We start from the raw sequence: 27,894 nt of genomic DNA, 5'->3' as shown, positions 1-27,894 counted from the left end.
AGTTAAAGGTAAAAAATTAACATGCACAGAGGCACCTGAGTGGCTCAGTTAGTCAAGCGTCTGACTCTTGATTTTGGCTTAGATCATGATCCCAGGATTGTGGGATGGAGCCCCACATCGGGATCCATGCTGAGCGGGAAGCCTGCTTGAGATTCTCTCCACCCCCCTCCCTCCCCACTGCTTGTGCACACTCTCTCTAAAATTAGAAATTAAAACAATTAACATATATAATATATCATCACATCAATTCCCTCTTGAATTTTTTTTCCAAGTGACAGTTTTGTGAACTCAAATGACTGTCAGATGATGAGGAATTTAAATTTTAAAGCAACTATGTAATTAATCTGCAACTTAACTTTGTAACTAAAACCTAGTAAAACAATTTTGAGGTGAAACATTCTAATAATTTAAATTTATGATGTGAGAGTATATATAGTATGTAAGTATGCCCACATTATAAATTTGTGATTTCTTTCTTCCTTTCTTTTTTCTTTCTTTCTTTCTTTCTTTCTTTCTTTCTTTCTTTCTTTCTTTCTCTCCTCTTCCAAGATCAGTCAAAAGCAGTAATCCATTTAAAAATCAGGAAATGAGAAAACCTTTTAAAACATTTCAATGTTTTCTTTATACGGTATTAAAATAAATGCTCCATAAAACTGTTGCCTTCGGTAAGAATAAGGTCTGTTTTGAGGACAACATTTATCATTGCCCAAAATCGCTCAGAAGATGTAGATGATAAGATATTTTGCTTGGACTGTAGTAGATAACCTTGAAAACTGTTCCTCAAATTTATTTTTTTTAATTTAAAAACAAATTTTAAATGTTTTTATTTATTTTTGAGAGAAAGAGAGACAGAGTACTAGTGAGGGATGAGCAGAGAGAGAGGGAGACACAGAATCCGAAACAGGCTCCAGACTTTGAGCTGTGTACAGAGCCCGATGAGGGGCTCAAACTCACAAACTGTGAGATTGTGACCTGAGCCGAAGTCGGCCATTCAACCAACTGAGCCACCCAGGCACCACAAATGTTCCTCAAATTTTAAAAAGGCAAAGTAAAGGTTTCTCCACTTGCTAAATTATTGGACTTTTTTTTTTTGCATAAGAATGTTATTCAAGTTTCCTAAAATGAGAACTTTGAGTTTACATTAAACATCTCTAAAGTGTGTACTTTTTTTTAGCAATACTGTCATGAGATGCATTTATGAAATTATCCAGGTTTAGATTAAATGAGAAACTTGAAAAGACCTTGAACATTATTAATCCTTTCCCACATGAAAAGTACAGATATTAGAATATTCACTAAGTAAAATGAAAATATTACCTGGTGTCTAAGGCACACCATTAATTATACCTTCTAAAGTGGGATTTATTTGATGAACTGCATCAAGCACTCAGAGAACATTTGCTACAACTCAGGGAGAAAGAAGCAAATATTCACATTATATGTTAGCCTATCGTCAAGAAAGATATTTCAACTAGAATATGTCAATCCTTAGAATTACTGATGTAGAGTTTCTGTATAGGGTTTTTTTTAGACATACAGCGCTTAATGCTTTAGAGGGTTAGGTAAACTCAGTTCTCTTTTGTTCAATAATGCCTCGTTTACACCACACAAAGCGTAATCTCCGTTTCCACTATGCAATGCCTGCCTTACATTAAGTCATACTTCGTTAGTACCACATAAAATAATTACATTATAAAAGGCCTCTAGATCACTAGTTTCAAAAATAATAGCCGGTATCATTAGCAAGCCAGTTTTCAGAGCAAGGGAACCTTCTCCAATAATTCTGAGGTTAATAAATTTAATTTTCTAAGTATTCTCCACAAAAGCACAGCAGATAAGTCCAAAACTTTGTTGAAAAATGCCCAAACATGTGTTCCCTCACTGGGCAATTTCATCAACTCTAACCATAATTGGACCATGGGGAGAAGAAGCACCCTGCAGTCCACAGAAGTCTAGATCAGGACTGAGAAAAAATATTCTTTCACTGGTGACAGCAGACAAAGGCTCACGATTTCTGCTCCATGGTGGTCTATCGCATTTTGTTCACATGCGCTGCAATAAAAACGTAAGTGTGACATCATACCAGAAGTGCCAAAGCTCCATTCATCTTGAGATGGCCCTAGAAAAGGATTCACGTGAAGTTATTTTTATTGGTTATATAAATCAGGGGTAATTCCTTTGTCATTTGGCTGTACACAGGTTCACCTTTAACATATACTGACAAATATTTTTCCATAAACAGTATTCTATCTTTTTATTTGCTACATCTTTCAACCCTCTCCATAGTAATTATACGAATTTAAACTCTCACATCAGAATATGAAAGTTCAAGTTGTGCACTGTTTTCATCAAGGTTTGGTTTTGTTCATATTTTTTATTTTAGTCTCATTGGAGTTTATTGTTTAAGTGGTATTGCATCCTGGTTTCAATTTGTACCTCCCGACTGACTAATGAGGTTGAGCATCTTCATATGTTTATTGGTCACCTGAAAGGGCTTGTTCACATTCTTTGCCTGTAGATTGTTTGCTTTTATATTGCTGACTTTTATGGGTACTTTAAATATTTTGTATACCACATTTATTGGGTAGATGTATTCAAATATCTTCTCTCATTCTTTGGACTGCAATATCACGCCATCAAGACTTTCTTTTGATGAACAAAATGTAGTCCTATTTATCATTGGTTTTCCCTCTCTAGTTAGTACATTTTGTGTTATGTTTAAAAAATCTTTGCCCTACCCAAGACTACTGAAGATATTCTCCATGTTTTCTTTTGCAGGCTTCATATTTTTATCTTTCACATACAGATCTATAATTCATCTTGAAATGATTATTGTATGTGGTGTGAAGGTGGGGGTCAAGATACAATTTTTGACACAGTCGCATAGCACCATGAAAAAAATTAAACCTCAAAACATCCTTCCCTCACTGCACTGGAGTGTTATCTTTTTCATATATCAGGTGACTATACATGCATGGGTTTGTTTCTGTCCCATTGGTCTATTTGTTTATCCTTATGCCCATGCTTTGTTGCCTTAATTATCATTGCTTTTTCATAAGTCCTAATATTTAGTAGTTTAAGTCCTCCCTTTCCTTCACTTTCTGTTTTCAATATTGCCTTGGCTATTCTTGGTCCTTTGGATTTCCATATAAATTTTAGAAATAGATGGTCAATTTCCACAAAAATTTAATTGTTGATACAATTACATCTGGATTATATTCTCTTTTAATATTTCATTTAAAAATATTACATTATTAAAGTCCTTTAGGAAGTTAAACTAAAGAGATCTCAGCATAATAATTTTAGCAAGTTATGTTCACAGTCTTCAAACTAAGGTAGATGGACTTCGCAGAGGGTGGGGCTTGAAGACTTTCCAAGTGGCATGTAAGCATAGAATATTTTAAGTGAACCTATTTCCAAATCCTTAAATCCATGTTTTTGTTCCTAACATTGATCTGCCTGAGGACACCCCTGTGATTTTTCCCCCAATATCTTCTTTCATAATTCCCCCTGTTACCACTTTTCAAAGAAAGTCATACCTTTCATCTATCCTACTGTTATCATTCATCACCAGTTGTGAAATCTTCCAGAATATCAAACAAAGGAACATTTCAAAATATCGATTCTGGCAAAGCCTTCTTTAATGCAGTCACCATGAACCAGCAATAAATCATTACATCTTTCCTTGCCTTGCTGCTAATTTTGGTAAAGTTAAAGCCAATTAGAAAGTTACTTTAACCCATATGAGTATGTTCTGAATTCAAGATATATTGTGGTTTGGCATGGTGGCAATGATGACATTTTGGTTTAACAAGGTCTTTCCTCCTATCTTTCAACTATTGTCAAAGCATTGTTGCTTAAAGTTTCGGGAGAGCAAAGCAAAGAACAATTGTAAGAAAAACTGAAGATGGCAGCATTTTATTTCATCCAGTTCACAAGCCCTGACATATCTCTCTGCCTTATTCAACTATGGATTTTGGAAATGGAATATTTAAGATTGATGAAAGGCATTTTCAGCCTCCTCATAAAAAAGAAAGTAAAGATTATCATTCATTTGTGTCTATTGTATGAAATTATACTTTGTATGATTTCAAGGTAGAGGAAGTTAAGTTCCATGTTTATTTCTGATAGACCAATAGATTGTTTAATTTTTTGTGCTATTCGCTTAGATGCATAAGAAACACGTTTTCCTTTACATGTGACCAGATTCCTGGATAATGCACAGCCATATGTATTATTTCATTGGTGTGAAACTCCTGCTTGTTGTCACTGATAAGCTGTTTCTCTTTTTTTATCTTTGATTGTCTTGACTATCGCTGATGGTATATACTGCTACCATGAACTTACTAGATTTAGAGGAACCTAATTTTAGTTTATTGTATAGAGTCTACTGTATAAATAGTGCATTTAAAAGACAATATAATAATTAATATACCTGTTGTAACTTCCATTTTACTTTTGGTCCAATACCTTGTTTTATTTTTGATGCCAATTTCCACAAATTAGATTTAAAAAAACTGCTCTCTTAATAGCAGAACTTATTGAATGCAGGTCCAAGGCAAAATATTCCCACTATTGCAATCTAGGACAATCTAGGGCATGGTGCCCTGAACTCTAGAGAACTCACTGCATATAGTTAGAATTGATTTATCCCTTTCAGATTTGATATGTCATTCTAATTCCATCAGATATATTAAAAATGTGATATAACAATTTTAAAAGGCAATGTTAATAATATGACAGACATTACATCTTGAAATTAATAACAAAAAATTTTTGATGTCACCTTCAATTCTCTGGGAATAACTAAAGAAAAAATTTCAAGACCCCTGGTCTTTAGTTAATGGTAGCCCATTTGTACTAGGTAGACATAATAAACTGTTTGTGTGAGGGATAAATTCAGCCCACAAAGGTCATCTTTTTCTAGCCCAAGGTTGGAATAAATGTTAAAATTTACTTTCTTACAAATACTAACTCAAAAATGTTTTAAGATTCCAGGCTTCTATAAGTAAGATAATTCTGTAGCCAACAGGACCAGTTTAATAATTTTAATTTAAAAAAAGGCTTGCATCTTCTGATTCATCAATGTTAAATGTAAAAAAAAGGTTCTATTTTGTTCTATTTGAGTTTGTTTTTTTCTAAACTTAAATAGGTTAACTGATCAAATAGGCTACCTTTACTCTTACATAATGTTTGCCATTATCAAAAACTAAATTTTATTATCTTAATTGAATCATGACTGTGGTAAGCCTTGTTTCAAGACTAATCATGTTTTGTGGTATGTCAGCTTGAAGATAATTTCCAAGATCTTTAGGAAACTGAAAAACTTGGACTAATACTAATATTGACATTTCAGAGAATAGGTTCTGAGGACAGGCTTCTGAACAGACATCATTTAGACAACTTTCAGACTGTATCAGTGGACTGCATCAGGATATCTGAGGAAACTCCTCAGTTTTAGTTGAGAAGTGGCCCAATGTGTCTACTAACCCAAGCTCCAGCAGGAAATGGTTGACAACTGAATGAACTGATGAAGGAGAATTTATTGTGGTTATCTGTTGGGAATATTTTTTATTTTGTTTTTACACTCTATTTTTCTGGATCTATAAGGAGGCTATTCCTTACACTATCTAAACAACGATTTTATATATCCCACTTTTGTAAATGAAAGTGAAACATTTAAAAATAATATCTGATTCCTGTGGCCCTTCCCCACACCCCCACCCCACCCCCAGAATTGAACAACTCTTACTAAATTTCTGTATTTTTCATGGCGAGGTTATCTTGTGGTGATTATCTCATAAGAAGCTGTCCTCCTTCTTACCAAGTTATAATTGGTTACTTTATGCAACCAAAATTTTACCCTGGGGCTTCTTACTTGAGAATGGTAGTTATTAAATCAGTTGTGATAAGCCATTTCAGGTAACAAATACTGATCCACCTGTGGGCCAATGCCTACAAAGTCCTCCCAGGAAAACTGGTCTGATATAGGTGGTAAGGAAGTTAAGGAAACTTAATAAGTCTTTGAGAGTCTTTGAGAAAGGAAGAAGTCATCCCAGTTTTTAGGTACATGGTGAAAGCTAGCAAAGAGTTTTCTGGTCTTGGATTCCTAGCCTCAGGATAACAAATATCAGAGGCTTCTTAAACACATGGAAACTTCAGACTATTATCTCTCTTCCAGGTTGCATGTCGCTCTTATCCTTCTCTCTCTTTTCTACTTTCATCTACGCTCACCACAACCAAAATATCTGAAATTATACAGTAAACACATGACCTATATGCAGACACTTTTAGTTATTGTGATAATGACTTCTCTTTATAATTCATGAAAGTAGTTCATGAATTCCCAGTCAAGACAGACTCTCCAGGTTTTCGTTTGCTGCGTCTCACAAAAGTCAGATCCTTCTACAGTACTGTTTCCCATTATAGTGTCATTTTAGGCTGACTAGCAATACTCTTTCCTGGACATGGCTTTACCAAGCCTTTCTCCGCATTCTGCTCTCTAGGCATTTTCCCATTTTTGACATTGCTTCCCCTTTTCAAGACTTTCTTGTAACCTTGTTTCTGTGCTCACATAACTTCTCATGATGTCTGAGACCTTACCCCAATAACTATTCTTTCTTTTTTTCTGAAATCTTGAAGAAAACAGATGCACTGAATAATGAGAGGAAAGTGGAAGCCAATTACAGTAGGTAAGGATGGAGTTACTGGTGAGAAAATTAAGCCAGTGAGATAAGACAAGACTTCTGAGAATTTTTACCACTAATAGTACAGTGTTTAAAAAAGATAACAATTTTATGAGTTTTTTTAAAAAATACATTTATTTATTTTTGAAAGAGAGAGAGAACATAAACAGGGGAGGGGCAGAGAGAGGGGGACACAGAATCCGAAGCAGGTTCCAGGCTCCAAGCTGTCAGCACAGAGCCCGACATGGGGCCCGAACTCACCAACGGCGAGATCATCACCTGAGCCAAACACCTTTAACTGACTGCGCCACCCAGGGCCCAGCAAATTTTTAAGATTAGGGGAGACAGAGGTCATGGATCAGGCTTAGAAATCAATGGAGAAAGAGTGCTATGACTTTTTAAAGATAAAGGCAGAAATATAGTAAGTCCAGAGCACTGAAGGAAACAGTGGCTTTGAATTAAGAAGAAAGAAGGGGTGAACTTCATAGAAGCTTTGAGGTAGTAAAGAGAGAAGTGGTAATGATATTTGAATTTAAAGAAGAAAGCAGAAGATAGGAGGTAGTATTCATCTCACGTATCTAAGAAGCCCCGTTATCCACTCAAAGGCTGTGACATACTGTATGGATTTGTTCACGAACTAGAGAAACTACAAATTTAGTTCTGAGAACTAAAATGTCACCTATGCCCATATCAGTCATCCTCATTCTAACCCTTTCCAGTTTTGCCCTTACTAGTGTGTCTTAAATATTCATTTCTTCCCTCATAAAAGAAATGGATTATAGATACTGGTGCTGGTTTACATTTACCTTTATCTTAAAAACTTCTATTTAGTTTAGCCACATTCAATATTTGTAAAGACTATTACTCTACCATCCATGTATTCAGTGGAAGAGAGAACACTGCATTGAGTACTGTCTTCATCCTGAAAATTTTCCACTGAAAGCTTTCCTTTCACTATTGTCTCTTTGATCTTAAGTGCACTTTCCAAGCATTCATAAGACTGATTCACGTCATTTCCCATTTTTAAAGAATTAACTCAATTAGATTTTATATTTCCCACTCATTTAGAATTTCTGCTTCTTTTGCCTTTGTGTCCTTCAACATTGAAACAGGAAATACATCAATTAATCAATAAACTTGAGAGTGTCTTTGACCCTAAAGGTACAATAGAAAGATATATTTTATGAACAATGTTGATGCCTCTTCTTAAGAATTTGGCCAAATGATGCACTGATTTCTGCACCCTCAATTCTCATGCCCTCAGAGTCTTTTGCTTTATCATCTCCTTTCTATTTCTGCATCTCCCTTTCTACTTCAGAATTTTTCTTTATCAGCATTTATGTCAATATTCTGTTTGCTGAATATAGACTATGGAGAAGATACTCTGATAGACTTTGGAGAAACAAATTTTTAAAAAGTGTTGGGACACCGAGGGAGTTTCCTCTTCACGGGGAAAGATATATCTATAACATTCACAAACACAGGCACATATTACATTGAAACATATGAGACTGCCACTTTTGTAGGTCCAAATTGTTCGAATATTGGCAGTTTCATGTCATTTAGTATCATAACATGTTCTTATAGCATTGCTGTAAGTATTATGAAAAATGGCAGCTGTTGGGTCTTAGGCAGTGAAGAGACTGGGAAAGGAAATGCTAATATTGGATGAACAGAAAAGAATATTACATACAAAGGGAAAACATTTCAGACTTGAAGGTATCAAGTAATTTGACATATTCTAGGAAGTAGAATTTGTAGAGAGATCTTAAGTAGCTAGACTATCTATCTGGGTTCACATTCCACTCTGCCACTTACTTGCTGTAAGACCATAGACTATTAACTTCTCTGTCTTTCAGCTACATTGCCGATAACAATAGGACCAACTCCCTCTCTTTGTTGGAGAATTAAATGAGTTAAATGGATAAGGCCCTCAGAATGGTGTCCAGCAAAACGGTGTCATCACCAGCTGTTCTTGGTGAAGGATAAAGATTGAAGAGTCCTAAACTTCTTGACTTGCATTCATGAATAAGTTCTGTCCCTCCCCTTTTTAGGCTTTCCTCTCAGGAAGGGTTTGATGGCATCATCTCCTGACTCACCTCTCCACAACTTTGCTCAATTTTCTCTTTCCAGTGCTTCAGTCCCCCTCTAAGCATATCAAAACTCTCTTCTTCAGGGAGGAGGCCTCTTACTGAATTCAGCTGGATGTGAGCTGATGCAGCATTTTCAAATCTGAACGCTTGCCAGTGGCCATCCACAGAGCAGAACTGCAAGGCCCCTGGAGCTATGTGTGTGACCCACTCCGTAGACACAAAATTTTACTCCCCACACTGGCTTCAGATCTTGTTGGGATTTCTTCAACATTGAAATTGGCCTTAGATCATCACTACAGCATCATTTTTTAAAAGTCTTTCTATTTTAGATTTTAAAATTACAATAGATAATGCAAACTTATTTTAATGAGAAAAATGATGCAGACTTTTATCAGTAAAAAAATGATCTCATACTTCTCAACCCATCTCTGATCTTATCCCCTATGTAAACCAAGTTTAACAGCCCCCGTGTGTGTGTGTGTGTGTGTGTGTGTGTGTGTGTGTGTATACACCTATAATTCCATTTTGTTCAGCCCCTTGTTGCTCAAATGGGCTTTCCCAAGATTCTTTTATTTGGATATGTAACACGTAAATTTTTAAATTTTGTTTTGTTTAAAATGGAACCATTTTTTACCTGCTACACTCAAACTTTGTTTTGTTTGTTTTTTTTTTTAGTTATAGTACACTTTAATATCTATCTCTTCAGGTCAGTGGATATAGATACACTTTTTACAGCTTCAGGGCACGGGTATAACATAATTTATTCAGCATTCTCCAGCTGATAGACATTCTGGTGCTACCATGCTACAAAAAGCAGCTTATTTTTTATATGAAGGTATTCTTTTATTTATTTCTGGAGGTGAGATTAAAAAAATAATGGGACTTTTGAGTCAAAGGGTGTATGTCTTTTTATAGCAACAGTTATTGACGGATTTCTTTCCAAAACAATTTTAGTAAGTTGCCCTCTTGTTTTTCTGAAACACTGTCAGCAGGGAATGTTTTCACTCTTTTAAATTTTGCCAATCTGATGCGTTAAAAATAACATCTCAATTATGGTTTTATTTTGTGTTGTCCTTAATAGTAGAGACATCAAAGATCATTTTATATGCCTGTTGATGTTTGAATTTCCTCTTCTGTGAATTGTCTGTTTATATCTTTTGCTTCTCATTTCCTTCAATTATTTGCTTTACTGAGAATTCTTTGTATATTGGAAATATTAAACATTAAAATAATTTTTAAATTTTTTGGAGTCAAAAAATGTACAGTGAATACAACAGTAAAAACATCAGCAGCACTGGGCACATAGGAAAAAAATAACTATTATTGAATATAATAATACAATAAAATGTGTCCATTTGTTTCTTAAAAAATGATAATTAAAATTAAAAAATAAAATAAAATAAGAAAAGAAAATTCCCTTGCTTTCTATGATTTGAAATATTTTACAATGCCATGAATAACTATTTGTAAGTAATTGTGCCCCCCCAAATTCTATTCATATTCATATAATTTATTTTTGGGAAAATTTCAACTACAGTAATAAGATTTTGTGGTCCAAATAAATAATGATGGATATTAAGATGAGTATTAAGGAAATGAATGGTTTTTCATGAGCAAATTAAACTCAGAACTTTGGTGTCTGGAGGAAAAGATTGGGAAGAAAGTCACATATTAATTACAGTGTGTGATGTCTGGAAAATGTGTCTTCTTTTCTGAAACATGTGCCAATGCAATATTCAAAGATGATGCTCTCCAACACGATGGCTCTGTTTACTGCTGTGCACTAGGCAGCACGCACATGTCTATGTTAGCACCTCGGAACTGAAGGCGCCATGAAGATGGATGAGGAAGAGAATCCAGGGGTGGAATATGAGTCGCACATGTGCTGGAAGCAAACATAATAGTCTAGGCTGCTGAAAGGAAATGAAGTAATTCATTTTTAAAATCCTCATTACATTAGTTTATCACATTCTTTGACTTTTTTTAAGCAGATGTGTAAAATGTGAATGTAAAATAGGAGAAAACAGAAATATACACGTTGAAAGCTTTGTTATAAACAGAAATGAATAAAAAAAGAAAAAGGTCTACCTTTCTCCACATCTATTGCCAAATCTATGGTTGTAGCTTTCTCCAAGATTATCTGTACTAATTTGATGGGGTTTTTTTTTCCATATCAGACCATAATTTAGATTTTTAGAAATGTTCACAGAGGGAATTGAGCTTTGTTTCTTCCAACAGAATTAGAAAAATTATCGGCAGTTGAGTTTTTAAAGATTTTAGTATGGAGATTACATGCCTGAAGAGAGAGATCTGTTAAACCTGAGTTAAAGCCAGTAGCAGAAAGTTGAGAACTGAGTTGTCTTTAATTCAGTATATTTTTATTTCTGTAGTTCCTAAATTTGCAGATTTTTTAGTTCACTCATTGTGCCTGAATTTATGTCAAAGAAATTTTCTGTTATTTTGACTTATATTTAGAATCTGAAGTGAGACAAACCAAATCTACATATGTTGTATAGCTTATGACAGATATTTATTTGACTTAAGTAATTCTTAGTTTCCTCATTTTTGCAACGACCTTAATGATATCTATAACACAGGGTTATTGTGAGGATTAAATATGATAATGCATTTAAAGAAAATAGCATAGTGCTTAATAATAATAAGCTTTTAACAAATGCCACTTGCTATTGAAATCTATTAAAAGATGTTTTTCTTGGGGTGCCTGTGTGGCTCAGAGGGTTATGTGTCGACTCTTGGTTTTGGCTCAGGTCATGATCTCACACTGCTGACAGTGCAGAGCCTGCTTGGAATTCTCCATCTCTCTCTCTCTCTCTGCCCCTCCTGCACTCTCTCTAGATCTTTCTCAAAGTAAATAAATATTTAAAATAAATAAATAAATAAAAGATGTTTTTCTTTTTAAATTTTTTTTAACGTTTATTTATTTTTGAGACAGGGAGAGACAGAGCATGAATGGGGGAGGGTCAGAGAAAGGGAGACACAGAATCTGAAACAGGCTCCAGGCTCTGAGCTGTCAGCACAGAGCCCGACGCGGGGCTCGAACTCACAGACCGCGAGATCATGACCTGAGCCGAAGTCGGCCGCTTAACCGACTGAGCCACCCAGGCGCCCCTAAAGATGTTTTTCTTAATAACAAAAAAAAAAAAAAAGAAGAAAGATGCTTTTCTTGTTATCTGAGCTAGATCTGTATGCTTAGAACCTAAACAAAAGAAATTATTAGAAGAATATTATATAATGAATGGAAAACTATTATTGTGCTTTAATATTAAAATGTCAGGCTAATTTGTTTTTTTTGTCTTTGAAAATTTATTCCAAAAATAACACCGTTGATTATATATATTCATTATATTCTAGTTCTGAAAGTTGTGGATTTTGTACTATAGTTGACTAATTTGATGTTGAACCTCATACATAATTCTCATTTTAGAAATGTCTTTGTGATACCGACGCCTGGGTGGCTCAGTAGGTTAGGCATCTGACTTCAGCTCAGGTCATGATCTCCGGGTAAGTGAGTTCGAGCCCTGCATCTTACTCTGTGCTGGCAGCTCAGAGCCTGCATCCTGCTTCGGATTCTGTGTCTCCCTCTCTCTCTGCTCCTCCCCTGCTTGCTCTCTGTCTCTCTCTGTCTCTCAAAAATGAATAAAAGTCAAAAAAATAGGTTTTTTTAATGTCTTTGTGATAGATGGTAGATACAATCATCACAGGCTTTTAAGAAATATTTCCTTGATGATCATTCCCTCTTAAATTTCTGAGTACTCTCTATCTCAGCCATCTGCAGGTATTCTCAGACTTTCATAGAATTAGATTTTTCTAAATCCAGCAGTTTCATTCGACCAGCAGCAAGAATAACTTGGTTATACTTTGATTTTTCTGCTTGAAAGTAATACACATCACTATATTCCTGTTTATTCTCTATCCCAACCACTTTAGATAATGGATTTTAATTTCTTGGGGCACTGCTGGTTTCTTTGTAGTTTAATCAAGTGGTCACATTCATTTTAACCACTGATTTTCTTCCCCACAAGTAAAGTGTCAGCTTAAAATAGGTATAGCACATTATAGTACCTCTTCTACATTTTTAGAAGAAACTTTTTGAAATATTTTACTTATAAAGCAGAAAAATATGTATACCCCCCAGGTTTTGCATAAAAAAGAATATAGCACACAGATGGATCCTAACATGTATTCTAGGTTAGTTTTGTTTACTGGAAAAGAAAAAAAATTGAATGTGGTTTATTTCAGTTCTAATCAAGACTTTTTTAGTTGCAAGTAAAAAAAAAAAAAAAAAGGATTCAAACTGGCTTGATGTAAAGGGGAATATTATTGTTCTTCCTAACTGACAAATCCAGGGTTAGAGCAAGCTCATGTATTGCTGGATTCAGTGCCAAAATGATCTGTCTTTCTACCTCTTGGCTCTGGATAACTCTGCGGTAGCTTTCTTTTCATGAAGGTTCTGTTACGGTGATGATCACAGTGACCACCAAATGTACCCTGTTTACAGTGTACCAGTTCAGGTGCCAATACAAAAGTCAGCATTGCTTTCTCAAGAATTAAATGATCCAGTTCTGACTTTCCTAACTTTAGTTGGTCAGCTTGGATCAGGCTCAAATCTTCTGCCTACCTGTGAAGTCTACAGGTTGGCTCCACTCCCCCTGAAACACATGACCCCAGAGTGCAGGGGAAGAGCTCTCCAAGGAAGTCCAAGGGGCCGTTGCCATTTGCTCCATCTTTACCAATAGGCAGTGGGATTAGTTCTCTTCATTTTAGCCACTGTCCTGGGTGTGAAATGGTATCTCATTTATGGTTTTAGTTTGCGCTCCTTTGTGTGTTTGCTGAACATTAGTACATCTCTTGTGTTAAAGTGTCCAAATCTTTGGTTCACTTAAAAAATTGCAATGTTTGTCATTTTACTATTAATTTGTAGGCTTTTTTATGTATTATGGGTGCAAATCCTTTGTCACATGTGTTATAAATATTTTCCCCCAGTCTGTGGCTTATTTATCCATTTTATTAGTGGTGTTTTTTGAGGAGCATAAAGTTTAAATTTTTATGAAATTCACTTAATTAATTTTTAAGTTTTTGGTTAATGCTTAGGCACATGATCCATCAAAATTATTTTTGTGTTTGATGTGAGATAGGAGACAACTTTTTTTCTGCTTTGTTTTGTTTTCTCCATGTAGATTTTAGCTATAGTATAGAAACATCTTTTTAAAAGGCTTTCCTTGGGGGAGCCTGGGTGGCTCAGTCATTCGAGCATCCAACTTTTGATTTTGGCTCTGGCCATGATCTTGCAGTTGTGGGATCAAGCCCCTCAATGGGCTCCTCACTGAGTGTGGAGCCTGCCTGGGATTCTCTATCTCCCTCTCTCTTTGCCCCTCCCTGACTTGTGCTCTCTTGCTCTCTCTCAAAATAAATAAATAAACGAACATCAAAAAATAAATAAATGAAAAGGTTTTCCTTTGTTCACTGAGTGAACTTGGCACCTTAGCTGCAAATCAATTGATTGCATATGTGTGGGTTTATTTCTAGACTCCATTCTGTTCAAGTGTCTGTTTGTATGCCAGTGCTACACTAGAGTTTTTAAATCAGGTGGTGTAAGGACTGCTTTTTTTCTCTTTTTTTCAAGATTGTTTTAGCTATTTTAGATCCGGTAGGATTCTATAACATTTTAAAAATAAACTTGTCTCTTTCTTTACAAAATACTTGATGAAGTTTTAATGGGAATTATATTGAATCAAAAAATTAACCTAGAGAGGATACTCATCATAACAATCCATGAACTATTATAACTTTCAACTGATGTAGGTCTTTTTAAGTTTCTCTCAGTTGGGTCTCATAGCATTTTGGTGTAGAGATCTTTTATGCCAGATCAGGTTTCTCAACCTTGACATTACTGATATTTTATACCAGAAAAATCTTTGTTGTGGGATGCTGTCTGTCACTGTAGAATGTTTAACAGCTTCCTGGCATTTGTCCATTAGATGCCGGAGTACTCTCAGTTGTGAAAAAAAAAATGTTTGCAAATGTTTGCCAAATGTCCCTGCAGGGACAAGACCACCTCCAGTTGACAATTATATGCTAGATTTAGTCTTAGCCATTTAATTTTTTTTAAGTTTATTTATTTATTTTGCAAGAGAGAGAGAGGGCTGACGTGGGGCTTGAACTCACAAACTGTGAGATCATGACCTGAGCTGAAATCAAGAGTTGGCTGCCCAACCCACTAAGGCACCCAGGTGCCCCTATTGAGATATTTTTAATAACCTACCATGTGATCTAACCAGATGAATGCTGCATGTGTACTTGAGAAGAATATATTTCCTATCATTGTTGGGTGTAGCATTGTATAAATAACAGCTCAAATCTATTGATAGTGTTTTTCATATCTTCTATACCTTCACTATAAATGTAGTCCACTTCCAGTTAATGCCAGCATGTCATGCAAAATCATTTGTAAATCATACTCTAATTATTTCCTCTCCAATAAAAATTGGTCATAAAAATTTTTCGTGAAAGCTTAGATGTGGGTTGAGAAAAGAGCAGGACCAGAAGGAGTGTGAGCATCTTGTTTATGTAACTTCCTTTGGCTTTTAGGCGATATTCCCAAAATAAGTATATTCAAGTTGAATGCTACAATGTATAATCTACATTTTTAATTGATCTCATAAAACTCAGCTCATAATGAGTTTCTCAGTTCCTAATTTCTCCCAGTATCCAGTGATCAGATGTTCAAACCAAGAAATGCATCTCAAAGGAGAATGGCTTTCCAAAAACTGGCTTGTATTTGCTCCAGAATTCTGAGGCTTTGCTGTAATTTTCCTACCAAAGCAGCCACAGTCTCCATAGATCATATGTATAGAACATTTAAGTATCACTGGGGTTGCTGGATCATAGAGGCAAAAATGGAAAAGCTACTTAAACTTCAGTCTCTATTTCCTGGAGAATTTCTTCTCTTCTTTCTAGGCTCCACCGCAAGCTGACAGATAAGCCTTTAGATCATTCAGAAATGTGATATACACGGCTTCCAAATACTAAGCATTGTGGTCTTTCAGGAAAGATTACCAGATGTAGAAACATGTACTTCATTAAGAAGGGAAATCATGACATGTTGAAGACCATTTTACCACCCTCTGCCCCAGATACTTGAATGAAGTGACAGACCCCTCCCTGTATTTTCCAGGGGTTTATGTTAATGTTCTGTATCTCACCAAAGCATCTGGAATATTTACATTTCCTCCTTTTCCAGTTCAATTAGCATGATGTCAGCATATAGTAAGACGTCTGTGGAATGATGAGATGATCCAAGTTCCTGTTTATTAAATGACAGCAATGAGTCACAGTTGGCATAGTTCTGGTGTAAAATGCTACAAGGTGCTGCCAGTCCTTCCAGGGAAGAGCACATTGCTTCTAGAGTTCTCTCTTAGTTGAAAGAAAAGTCATTTGTGATGATATACCCCAGTAAAGATAGCAGTGGCAATTGGAGTGTGGCTTTCTGATTGAACTGACTATAATCCATTGTCATTCTTCAATACTCATCAGTTTTTCACGTTGGCTTTAAAAAACTTTAAGGAAAGATATGATAGGAGTTGTTTTTCAGCCTCTCCTGCTCTGGGGTTGTGGAGTCTGTGAAGGCTTATAATTTTATTTTATTTATTTACTACTGTCTTCATAATATTTAGAACCCTGCTTGGCACTGATCAGTGACCATCAAATATTTGTTTAATTAATGAGTATTTTGGTATAAATAAATTGAAAGATGACTGAGAGAATTACAAGAAGTACAGTTAGAGATATAAAAAGGGGATCAATCATACCTTGAAGGCATTTTTATGCAGAGGATGTTAGAATTTATTATGTAAGTAATGGAGAGCTACTGAATAAGCTTTAAAGTAATGTTATGATTTATATTTTAGAAATACGATAAAAATGCCAAAGGAGGGGATACTTCAGAGGGCAAAGAGCCCAAAGATAGGGAGACCTAGGAAATCGGACAAATTAGAAATAGTCATCTAGGCCTTCATAATAGTCTCGCATCTCTATTCATCATTCAGTCATTGTCCCATAATGGGTTAGCTTAACACCCTTTTGTAATAAAAATTCTTAGTAAGAATAGAAATCAATTTTCTTAACTTTGTTAAAAGCATCTGTGAAAAATTAGAGCAAACATCATACTTAGTGGTAAAACATTGAAGTATTCCCATTAAGGGAGGAAAAAAAAATGATGAAGATGCCTACGGAGAAAGCAAAGAAACAATCCCGAGAGCTCTCAGCTGGTTGCTGCCCTGGCATTTACAGCAAGGCTATGCTGTTTCTTCCTCACTATAAATGATTTCATAGACCATCCACAACAGCCAAAGTCACTGTGGATGACTGGGATGGAGTGAGCAAAACCAAGGCTATTCCTTCGTCTTTTCTGAGCACAGAAAAATAGGACACTGCGCAAATCACAAAAGCACACAAGCATCTATCTGTGCAGGCTACACGAGCCACTGCTATTTTTTTTTTTAATTACAACATTAGTCCCACTTCATTCCACCTGCCTCCTACATAAAAATTAAGATAATCATAGAATTGTTCTCGTTTTCTGACAACACCTAATCCAGAGCAAAATACACTTCCTTGCTGCCTTTCCCAAATCACATAACACAAGTCCAAATACTCTAACAATCCCCTCATAATATCCAGGCCAAGGGAGGGACAGCCTTCCCTAGAACACCTGTGTCTGCGACTCTGCCTCCTAACTCCAAAGCAGGAGGTACTTTGTGGCACACACTTAATTCTTGCCAATTGAGTCACAGAGGCCAGGGGAAGGGCACTTTTACTTGGCATACAAGAAGTTCATGGTTTCGCTCTGTGATTTCTACCTTTGGAAGTGTGCTGGCTAGGGAAGGTCACAGAAAACGATGTGCTCATTCTTGCCTTTACTTATGTTCTTTCTCTTTCTTTCTGATAGGTATAATATTCTCCCATTTGGTCTGACAAACAACTGACCTTCTTTTGAACTCAGTGAAGGAATTAACTCTTCAGTGACGCTTTCGCTGACTCCTAAATTGAGCTTACTTCTTCCCTGGGCTTTGGACCCCCACTGTTTTTATTAAGGCACTGATCAATCTCAAATGAATACATCTATTTATCTACATATTTCTTTCTCCGTAAAAGTGCATAATATCTCTTATTCTTCTGTCTCCATCACTCAGCAAAATACCTAACACATAATGGTGTTTGTACCAAGTCAAATATATTGGACTGAATTGATTTGAAGATAAACTGAGTGATCTAATGGAATGAACATGGGATCAGAAGGCAGAAAACCCAGATTTTTAGTTTCATCTATGCTAACTACAGTCATTTGTAGAGTCTCTTAATCTCTGTGCGTTTTTGTTTCTTAATATGTAAAAATGAAGGTGTGGGTTCATATGAGTTCATTTTTAACATCACTTTCACAGTCAATACTCACTGATTCAGACTGATGTGCTTCATGCTTGACCTTTTTAGCAGAGTTTTGTACTTTATATAAAGGGCAGTGATGCATTCCTAGACACAGAAGATCAAAGCGATAATTGACATTAAGGCTCTTATTCAAGCTCTAAGGGCTAACTAAGAAATCTGGCTATGAACACTAGAACATTCCCCAAGGCCATCAGATCTCTCACACTGACTTAAAAAAAAAAACAGAAGTATAATTTAACAAGCTTTAATCTAAATAGAATTCATACAATGAACTTGGGGTCTATTGCATTACCTTGAATACAAAAAGGTTTACAATACTAGGCCAACTTGAAGCCTGTGATTTATTGAAGTGATTTATTGAATTATATAACATATGGTTAACCTGTGTCATTAAAGGATAATTCTCTTTCCATATTTTGTATAAAAAAAATCTTTAGTTGTCAGGAACCAGTTGTCATCACAATGTGATTTCAAATGAATTAAATAACAACAATAGCTTTAACATTATGAAGATGATGTTTATAAATGATTGAATTGCCTTTGAATGGCTTCAACAGAGAGCTATACGAGCTCATAAAACAAGGAGCTTCTCATTATCAAAATTATGCTGTTTTCTCAAGCTACTTTTATGAGATAAGTGATTTTTTAATACTGGCAGGTGGATAGAACAGTATATTTTATGAAAAATAATCTAAAAATACAAATAATATGCAATTTTATCAACCAATATGGATTTATAAAGTGTACATCGAGATGATGACAGCAAGGAATATGTCATTCCACGGTGGTTGTCTATAGGCTTATATTAATTATATAGCCTTATATGTATTGGTCAATGCACTCTGAAGAGTGACCAGGGTTTCAGGTCATGGACTTTGCCTTTGATAAGTTATTATTGCAATTCTGTGTGAGCACAAATAAGGCATCTATAAACATGGAATTTTTCCAGCTGAAAAAAATTGCTATAATTATATTCAAATGACTATCAAGGCCTTTAAAATTACTTTCTGTAAACAAAATAAATTGACTTTGGGTAAAGAATGTCATTTGTGTAAATACAAGGTCTTAAATATATTCAGATTGAGATCTGAAGAGTGATTATTATTCCCCAAATAACAGAAAATATGTCTACTCTTTTGTTTTTGGTGTAGGGCCATGATAAATGTGCTAAAACCTTAAAGATGTGGCACTGAAATATTTCCAGGAAAACAAAGCACTTATTCTTAGTAATAGTCTATCTAACCAAGCACATGTTCCTATATGAAAACATTGAAATCACCTCTAGGTCATAGGAAAATTGGTATTACTAGTGGAACAAGTGATCAACATCATCCTCAGGTGCTCTGCATTTTTTGATGCCATGGTGGATTGGCTTCCTACCGTTTCTGTAATGAATTACCACAAACATAGTGACTTAAAACAACACATTTATTGTATTACAGCTGTGGTCAGAAATCCAAAATGAGTTTCACTGAGCCAAAATCAAGGTGTCATAAGGCTGCACTCCTTCTGAAGCTCCAGAGGAGAATTGGTTTCCTTTGCCTGAAAAGCATCCCTTGGTTCATGATCCCTAGTCCCATTTGCCAAGTTCATCACTCCAACCTCTGCTGCCCTCACCACTTCTTTCATTGCCTTGCCTTGCCTTTATTAGGATCCTGTGATTACAGTGGGCTCACTTAGATAATTAATCCAGAATAATCTCCCCATCTCAATATCCCTAATTTAATCATATCTTCAAAGTCCCTTTTACCATGTGAGGTAACATATTCACAGGTTCTTGGGATTAAGGCATTGAGAGGCTATATTTTCTATCTTCTACGCATACACCCTCTTGCAGTCTGGTAAGGTCCTTGGTTTCCTTCTTAAAATAATGTTTTAAAATGTATAACATAAAGTAGATAAGATTACAATGGGAAAAATTATATTAAAATACAATAATCAAAAATTTAAAAATAACTGTGCACTTTTTAAATTATTGCATTAAATAATAATTGCAATGGCTTATAATCACCATAATAATTTCAAAGTAGTGTAAAACTGTTGGGTGCAACAACTATTACTGTGTAATATAAAAATATCTATCTTTTCTGCTGTACTGCTAATAGTTTGCTGGGGTTTTTTGTTTGTTTGGTTGGATGGTTTGGTTTTGTTTCCTCTAATTAACAATTCAAAGAAATGTTAAACTTCAATTAGAAGTTGAGTCAAAATATATAATTTGTATTTCTACCCACAGTCTTGGACTACAAGTTAAGAACCCCTGCTGTACATACATAGCAAAAAAGATTTATAACTTGTCAGTGTGTGTGTGTGTGTGTGTGTGTGTGTGTGTGTGAGAGAGAGAGGCAGAGAGAGAGACAGACAGAGAGACAGAGAGACAGAGATTTCCATTGACCAGTGTGAGCTGAAAAACTTGCTATTATTTTTTTACATATTTACAATTTTTCAGCTGTATTTTTTCTTCCTACCATTTGACTACTAACTGAAAAGTAAAATAAACTAGATTATAGACAGTCTTTATCAGAAATCTACATTATGAGATTCTCATTCCATTTAACATTAGACACTAAGATATTTATAGACACATGATGAATTCTTCTGTGTATTCACAGATCATCCCAATTCATTTTAATATTTAGTAAGCAATGGGCTTTCTTATAGCCCATTAATTTTTATAGGAGCTGACATTTGTACAGGAGCTTATGCTCAATTTAGCATAATAAGATGCATATATCCTAGAACGTGAAAACAAAATCATTTTAAATATGTTGTGGTTTAATCATTTGTGGGTTTTATTAAATTGTTCTTTACATGTTCGCATAATAAGTAAGCTTATGTTTTCTGCAGTCCAAAACAAGAGTCTTATGCTATAAATGCTTAGGGGAGGATGAAAGTTTGCCTTCTAAAACATATTTTTTATCCCAAACGATTGACCCAATAAAGTAGAAGTCTTTCATTTTTTCCTTGACTTTATTCCATAATAGTCCATCTTCAATAAGCCCTACTAAGCAGGCACAATGTAATTAATTATACAGTTACACACATACACTATATATACACATCTAACAAATGAAACAGTGAAAACAATATTCATACTTCCAGTACCTGGACACTCAGTTATTTAGGACAAAATATTCTACTTTGATGCTGAAATTAGAACTTAATATAGGGACTCTTGAGAATTGGATTTATAGATTTTTTAAAGTTTTTTTTATAGCTATACTATAAAAATAATCTGAGTCAATCTGTGTTCCACTTAGTCATGGGGCCTGTTTATATTTTGCTTATATTTATCCGTTCGTATATTTACTTCCTTATATTTATACTTTCTAATCACTGATTCTGCTCCATTTTGATTATCTTTCTGGTTAATGGGATATGGTAGGCTAAGTGCAACTGTTCAACCAAGAAAGTAGATTCACAGACGTAAGGGTCACCTGGGTATGGATTTGCATGGCAAAGCCCTTAAGCACTATTACAGCTTTCCTGCATTTGTGGACATGGTGAGTACTTGCAAAAAAGAAATGTTCTGCAATAGTGATAGGAATACTGAGATGCAGCCCTGAAACATTTCATATTAACTTGTCCTTACTGACATTGTCACCACCTCACTCCTCCAAGTTTTCCTGTATTAATCAAAGAATTAGCACTCTTCCATTTTTAGTACTTTCAAATTCCACAATTTTTTTTTTTGCGGGGGGGAGGGTCCTGTGTGTGTGTGTGCGTGTGTGTGTATGCTTTTGCAATTTACATAAAACAGAAAGCTGCCATGAAGAACAAGTTTGAGAATATTTGAAAAATGCTAATAAGACCCGCTGTATGAATGTTCTATTTTTACTTAATTGAAGACATTTCCTATAAAGAAAGGAATCTACATGTTTATTTTTATCTCTTTATTTCTTGAGGAGACTCACAGCCTTAGTTAAATTATTTTCACAACACTGAGGAATTCAAGATCTCAACTATTGGAAAGATATGCTAATTGGACACTAGACACAATGTTTCTTTGATCAAGTAATGAGATAAAGCTGAGTTACTCTGAGAGTTGGGTAACATTTGCTAAGTGGAATGTTATGGTTAGATTAGAGAAAGTAAGTACAACTTGAAATATGTCTTTTCTACTTTACCACTGAATATCATTAAAAATGTTGGCAATGATTTGCCAACGATACGCTCAAGTGTAACTGCATGTGATAAAGCATAAAAATTGAGTAATATGATTTAAAGAGTTTGAAAATTACAAACCTGATAGTATATTTATCACTATTTGCTGCACTTAGTGTTCATTTATCAAATATCTGTTAAAAACCACTGCTTAACATCCACTGCCCCCGGCACTGGTACCACAAAGATGATCATTCCACACTTCAGCTCTGAATTCATAGATTGCTCAGAAGTCTGCAAAAGGACCAAGCAAAACTAAAATACCGTCCATAAAGTGGCATGATAGATATGTGCAGAAAGTGCTCTGGGATCAGAGAGCAAGGCATAGTTTTCTTTTCTTTTCTTTTCTTTTCTTTTCTTTTTCCTTTCTTTTCTTTTCATGTTTATTTATTTTTGAGAGACAGAGACAGAGCACGAGGGGGAGAGGATCAGAGACAGAGAGCTGAAGACAGAATCCAAGGCAGGATCCAGGTTCTGAGCTGTTGGCACAGAGCCTGAGGCAGGGCTTGAACTCATGAACTGCGAGATCATGACCTGAGCCGATGTTGGACACTTAACCAACTGAGCCACCCAGGCGCCACGAGGCATAGTTTTAATGTGAAAATATTTACAAAACTTTTCAAGACAGAATTGTATTTTATTTAAGCATAACTTTTCACAAAAGCAAGATTGGAATTCTCTGTCACTGACTGAGTTTGTGCAAGATGTTTGTCTTTTTTTATTTTTAAATTTTTTTTAACATTTTAATTTTTTTCAAGAGAAAGAGAGAGAGCGTGAGCAGGGGAGGGGCAGAGAGAGAGGGAGACACAGAATCTGAAGCAGGCTTCAGGCTCCAAGCTGTCAGCACAGAGCCTGACGTGGGGCTCAAACTCATGAACCACTAGATCATGATCTGAGCCGAAGCTGGATGTTTAACCGACTGATCCACACAGGTGCCCCGATGTTTCTTTTTGAACCTCAGTTGTAACAGTGAGAATAGGAATAGCTAATACCTATGGTGCACTTACTTCATATTACTTATTACTTATATATTAATGTTGTAATAATCATATAATATACATTATGATACTTATTATATATGACATTTTATTTAATCCTCCCAACAATGCTATGAACTAAGTACTATTAATGTTGTTTCCATTTTACACATAAGAAAAATTGTGAAAGAAGTTAAGTAGCCTGGCCAAGTTCCTAGCTAATACATAGCTATGATCAGATCTAGTGAGTTCTAGAGGCTAAGTTCATAGCTGTTACACTCTATAGTCTCTAGTGATTACGGTAATAATATATCTATCTTAATTCGATGTTTGGTCTGAATAAGCCAGGCACAAATAAATATTATTTCAGTTGTCTATGTAGTTCCTTTGAATCTTTTCTCATCTCTTTCTACCGCCTTTTTCTCTCTGAGAAACAACTAGAGGAACGCCCATTTGCAGATAATGTATCTTACAAAATTTCTACGTGACAATCATCATGAAAGAGCTGTTTAGGAATCAGTAAGTTTGTCCTGAGAGTTCTGAAGTGAGAAGGGGCTTGGGTGAAGACAGGCTTACGTCAATAAAGAGTGAGCTTTGGAACATTAAGTTGACTTCCCACATGCTTGCTTTCTGCATCAGACACATACTCTGACTCCTAATATATGAGTTTTCAAAATGAGCTCTTGTGGGTTTACAACACACCATATATTTTTATATTCTAGTTTATGTGAAATTTTCCACAGAGACATGCTTACAATGCCATAGATTTGGGTTTTATTTTACTACACATTATACTTAACCATGCACATCCTGTTTAAAACATTCTATAGATATATATCTATTAGTCTACGCAGAGGTTCGGTTAACGCGTTGACAAGGAGATTACACTGGGTCATTCACCCTTTTACATTTCCCCAGAGGTGCTCCCAGTTAGGGGAGAAAAGGAAAGGATCACAGACTAGAGCCTTAACTTCTTCCACCTCATAACACATAGAAATCTTCCAGTGTTACTGTGAGGACTGAATGAGATAATGCATATAATGTATTGACACAATAATAATGCACTGTATTAGTCAGGGTTTTCCAGAAAAGAGAAGCAGAGACAGAGACAGAAAGAGATTATGAGGAATTAGCCACACAGTTATGAAGACAAGACATCCCACAATATGCTGTCTGTAAACGGGAGATCCAGGGAAGATGGTGGTGCAATTCAGAACAAGTCCGAAGGCCTGAGGATCAGGGGAACCGGTGGTGTATGTCTCAGTCTGAGGGCAGGAGAAAGGCAATGTCCCAGCTCAGAAGCCAGACAGAGGAAGTGAGTTCTCCTTTCCTCCATCTTTTGTTCGGTTAGGTTTTCCAATGGATTGGCTGATGCCCACCCACGTTAGAGAGGGCAGCCTGCTTTACTGGGTCCACTAATTCAAATACTAATGTCATCAGGAAACACCCTCACAGGCACACTCAGAAATAATGTTTAATCAAATATTTGGGCAGCCTGGGCACTCTGTGGTCCATTGAGGTTGACATATAAAATTAACCATTACATGTCCACCCCTTGTCACCTTGGCACCTGTATGAATCTTCTTGGTCCATGCACACACATTTTCTTTCTCTATCACTTTTAATGTATCTATCTTAGTGTAGAACTACTTAAGAAAAACATTTGCTCATATACTATAAAATTTAAAAGACAAAAAATGAGTATATAGGAACCATAAATTTCTCTCTTACCCCTTTCTACTCTGGCCAATTCCCTTCTCTAGAGGCAAACGTTATAACCAGTTTCATATTGTTTACACAGTTTTGGGGGATGATTTCAATTATTTAAAAATACTTGGCTTTTTAAAAGATTGGCATTTAGTCTTTTAGAGGGGATTTTCCAGAGAAGAGGAAGTTCAAATAATGGCTGTATTCCTTCACTGTCAGGAGTTGTGAATAGTGAAGCAAAAAGGAGCATAGTCAGGAAGCCTGAGTTCTAATCTTGTCTCTTTAATTTGGCTTTGGTCAACTTTGGCCAGGTTATTTAAGTTCTCTGATTTAAGGTATACAATAAAAAGTTTAACTAAATGATTAGCTGTACAGTGCTTCTCAAGTGTTCCATTTTATGATTCCTCATGTAACTCAACACATTTTAGTAACAGTCCCTAGGGGCTGCTCCAACAAGAAATTTAAGCAATTCAGATTAGTCATCACATTTTCTCTTTACACAGTTGCTGAGATTGCGACCAAGAGGTTTTCACCCTGAGGAAATCATGGAAACCTTGGAAAATGTGGCCAGGTCTAATGAAATAGCACTTCTTTTTCTTTAGAGGAAAGTGTTACTCTAAAGTGAGATATTCTGCTAAGACCAATACTTTTGACGGAAATTAGGGATATTCTAAATTGTGGTATTTGTAAGAACTGGATGACTTACGGCTATTGGACTGGTCTTTGTAACTGTCGGAATAATTCATTCCTGGGCTAATTAGGAAATCTATTAAAAACCCTAACCGTATGCAAAAGGAGAAAGGAAAGTTTGATTTAATTTAATTTTGAAACGTTGGGAATGCTTCATTCCATTTCCAGTAGTACAGTGAGAGGGAAATTCTCTTTTGTGCTCCGGAGCTGATAAAATTAAATTCTAGCCACAGGCTTACCAAGAATGTTTCTCAACTCCCCATGGAGCTCAATCAAAGAAGAAGATATGTAACTTCCACGTAAGATAGCAAAGAAGTGTATGCTTGTTTAGCTCCCCTACCTGAACTTTAAGGAGAAGGAAAAAATGAACAAAACAAAACAACTGGAGAAGAAAACTTTCCGATACTGAAATTAGGGAACAACCACAATTTCATACAAATATCTTAAATAATGCCTGCCTTATACAAAACAATGAGGAACCAAATTGAAAAACAACTTTGAGATATACAAATCTGTAATTCTGAGTCCAGAGCAAAGTGCCAGGAGTGAGGAAATTCAGAAAGACCCTACCCAAGTCAGCTTTGAAGGTATTAGGATTATGGGTGGGACTTCGCCATGAGCAAGATAGAGGACCTCTATTGGAAATCTGTTTCTTCACTGCAGAGCAGGTGCCATTCAGGACGGACAGAAGGAGGGCACTTACCACTACACCTCTGAGGTGTTTGCCTATGCTGCTGAAGGATGTGCCCACCATGTTTGGGAAATGCCCCTCTCTCAGCCCACTCATGATGCTTGGCACAATCCACTCTAACTCCCCTTTCCAAGCTGGTCTCTGTGACGCCTGTGGCTCTCCTAAATCTCCAGTCAGCCTGGACAATTCATTATCAGTGTGAACAATGCGCGATCTGTGTAACTTCATCTTTCTCATGCTGCCCCTGCTGCCTGGTATGAATTTCTGCTAGTAATACGTAACTGTTGCAATCCTACCCAAACTTCACAGTCTACTCATAGGCAACGTCCTTTATAATCCTTTCTTGATCCGCTGGCGTTTTTTAAGACCCCCCCCAAACATTTTTTCCTCCTGAGTGCTTCACGCTTTATTCTTTTATGACATCTCATGTTCTCCCTCATAACACAGTTATTTCTGCTTATAATATAAATTCCTTAAGGTGCAAATCATGCTGTTTTTGTATTGATTTATTTCCAATATCTCCAGGTACAGTTTTTTGCATAAAATAATCATTCTGTAATTACTGGTGAATTTATATTTTCATTTTTAAAATTTGAGAATCATATGAACAAAAAAAACCTTTTAATTTCTGAAAGATATTTTTCTCTGGGCAGTGCAAGTCTCAACATAGTAAAGCATATCTTTCAAGGTCCTGGAATTCATCATTGGGAAGCAAATGAGTCTTCTGTTCCCTTAGACTTTGCTTGACCTCTACCATGATAAAAACAATGCTTATCCTTGAAGATCTTATTATAGCTCAAATAGCTTGAAAAGTCTCTCTCAAATATTCAATTTATCTTACATAAATTGCCACACCTTTTCTAAGTAAATTGCTTATATATTATTGTATCATTTGAACAAACCTGCAAGCAAAATTATTTTGTAAATTTTCTTGTTCAAATTCATTTTTACAGTGCTATTTTTTCCTTTATTATCTTCTCTAATACACCACCTCACACACACAAGAGTGTCTACAACATATATATAGTTACAAAGCATGGTAATTAGAGGAATAGCCATGAACATGTCACTGAGAAGATTTAATACCTCACATCCATCTATTATTCTTATCTGATTCCTCGGCCTCTCTCACATTAGCTGGATCTTGTATTTATCATTTTTATCATTTCCATGCTTCTTTCTCTTAAACATTTTATTTGGAAATAATTTCAAATCACATAAAAGTTTCAAGGATAGCACAGAGAACACCCATATACTTATATATTATACTTACACTTATGTACGTACTTACCACACCACATACATGGACTGAAGTCCCCCCTTCTCCACTGCATTGCTTTCTGAAGTTTCAGTTACCTGCGATCAGTAGTGGCCCAGAGGCAGCTGATCTTCCCTTGAATGTATAGTCTGAAGGGCATAGTCAT

General features: G+C 35.7%; 1 pseudogene; it reads right to left on the bottom strand.

Annotated features, from left to right (window-relative positions):
• Positions 1-1,542: 1,542 nt before the first annotated feature.
• LOC125922455 (uncharacterized protein C3orf38 homolog) lies at positions 1,543-27,894 on the bottom strand (annotated as a pseudogene).

Source organism: Panthera uncia, chromosome B1, assembly GCF_023721935.1.
Source record: "Panthera uncia isolate 11264 chromosome B1, Puncia_PCG_1.0, whole genome shotgun sequence".
Classification (NCBI taxonomy): Eukaryota; Metazoa; Chordata; class Mammalia; order Carnivora; family Felidae; genus Panthera; species Panthera uncia.
The sequence above is the reverse complement of the archived record's forward strand: the minus strand, read 5'-3'. Positions and strand labels throughout refer to the sequence as shown.